The sequence below is a fragment of the Coenobita brevimanus genome, chromosome 111 (assembly GCF_032717465.1).
Source record: "Coenobita brevimanus isolate Jiangsu-jjx chromosome 111, ASM3271746v2, whole genome shotgun sequence".
Taxonomy (NCBI): domain Eukaryota; kingdom Metazoa; phylum Arthropoda; class Malacostraca; order Decapoda; family Coenobitidae; genus Coenobita; species Coenobita brevimanus.
Genome location: NC_137064.1, coordinates 3,006,068 through 3,008,567, shown reverse-complemented (window position 1 = coordinate 3,008,567; position 2,500 = coordinate 3,006,068).

Here is a 2,500-nt window from a genome sequence, read left to right as displayed (position 1 = left end):
TCACTTGTTCCTTTCTATTTCTCTCCCCTCTTTCCTCTTCTGTTCGTGCTCTCTCTCTCTCTCTCTCTCTCTCTCTCTCTCTCTCTCTCTCTCTCTCTCTCTCTCTCTCTCTCTCTCTCTCATGCAATCTTTCCTTCTTTCTTTTTTCATTATATCATTCCTCTTCGTTTCATTTTTGCACCCGTTTGAATCTCTCTCTCTCTCTCTCTCTCTCTCTCTCTCTCTCTCTCTCTCTCTCTCCCCGAAATGTCATTTCCCTGACTTTGCCCCAATATCCATTTTCGCCTCTGATGTGCTGGGGTGAGAGAGAGAGAGAGAGAGAGAGAGAGAGAGAGAGAGAGAGAGAGAGAGAGAGAGAAATTCTGTAAATCATGGAGGTAATCTGTACAAGGTCAAGACATATCAGGTCATTAAAGGTCACACTACTTGACCTAATTGACCCAAGTAATGGTCCGACCCAGGGTGAGAAGCAAGGTGAAGGGCATTTCTGGGAGCATTCTCTCTCTCTCTCTCTCTCTCTCTCTCTCTCTCTCTCTCTCTCTCTCTCTCTCTCTCTCTTCTGTATCATCTATCTATCTGTCTATCTATTTATCTATCAATCAATCAATCGATCTGTATCTATCTACCTATCTAGGTATCTTTAACAGCCTAAAATTGCTCTTTCCAACCTGAATGCATTTACTTTTTTATGCAAGGAAGAAGGAACCAAAGGCCAGAAGTCCACAAGATTGTTCCCTCCAAGAAAAAAAAGAAAAAAAAAAAAGAAAATCAAGATCGTTTCGTTTGATTTGCTGAGTTATATCAACAGAACAACAGAATATAATGCTAGTCACGAAGAAGTGTTATGGAAAGGAGAGTGAATCGTAGCACCGTCTTTCTCTGCCACTGAGCTACGTGAATTAAACTGCAAAAGAACGGAAAAGTAGGCCAAGTTACGGTGAAGGGAGTCTAGTAACCAAGGAGACTTATCCCATCTCATCAAATTTCAAATAACTGTGCCTTTATATTGAAGGTACGAGTCTGACCCAGTTCTGTCAGGTGAAGATAAAGAGACGAGCTAAAATATACTGAAAAAACTGATAAAGTCATGGAGAGAGAGAGAGAGAGAGAGAGAGAGAGAGAGAGAGAGAGGTGATGAGTGACCCAGAGCACACAGACCCTCCCCCCTACCGCATGCCCCCCCCCTCTCAGGAAGGCTGCAGGGGCGTGAAATATTGAATACCTGGCGAAAGGCGACCTGACACGCCCCTGTGGTGTGTGTGTGTGTGTGTGTGTGTGTGTATAAGATGCAACACTCCCTTATCGTTCTCCCTCTTGCGACTCACTCCTAAAATCGCGTGGTGTTAGCTGAATTAATTACTAGACTTGTCCTGGCCATGAGAGGTTTAAGGGCATGACTATTAAGACTCAGGCTCCTATGACTCACTCTCAGATGAATAAAATCGTCTGGCGTTGGATGAATAGAAGTATGAGTTGTCCTAAGCGGGAAAAGGCTGGACTGAATAAAATCGTCTGGAGCCAGTATATAAATATAAGGTAGTATAAATAATAACAATAATAATAATAATAATAATAATAATAATTATGATAATAATAATAATAATAATAATAATAATAATAATAATAATAATAATAATAAACAGTAGTAGTAGTAGCAGTAGAAGAAATGGTAATAATATTTACAACACTTGTACTACTACTACGACTACTACTACAACTACTATTACTGATAATAACAACAATAACAACAACAACAATAATAATAATAATAATAATAATAATAATAATAACAATAATAATAATAATAATAATAAAGACGCTCTGGAAGTGATGGGTTAGCAGAGACATGTTTTTGTGTCCCTGTCATATTCCATAGTTATACGTGTGGGAGAGAACGCTGCCCTGAGCCTTACAAAATATTCTGAAGACACCACCAATGAAATAAAGAGAAGAAGAAGAAAGAATGAAAAAAAGAATGAAAGAAAGAAAGAAAAAAAAGACCAAGGACACATTCTATAGCCGCACTCACCCCAGGCGTATCCTCCACACCAACAAACCGCCCCCTCTGGGTACTGCTCCATGGAAGTGCAAGCGAGACAATCATAAAACTCTACGGTTGCAACTTGCCCGCTTTCATCATTGAAACCTACCACTGATTGACTGACTGACTGAGAGACGGATTGACTGACTGACTGACTGACTGACTGATTGATGGAGTGATTGATTGACTGAATGAGTGAGCGACACGGACACACTCTGGACCTAGCCTCCTCAATGAATAAATAAATAAATAAATAAATACGAGTAAAGAAATACAGGTACATATTAAAAAATCTATGTAATGAGGTGTGGGGGAAACAAAATAAAAAATATATATCTATAAAAATACATAAAACCAATAACAATAACACGAAAAATGGCCACCCCGAAATGAAAGGAGCCTGAGTTTGGCAATGCACACATTCTCTCTCTCTCTCTCTCTCTCTCTCTCTCTCTCTCT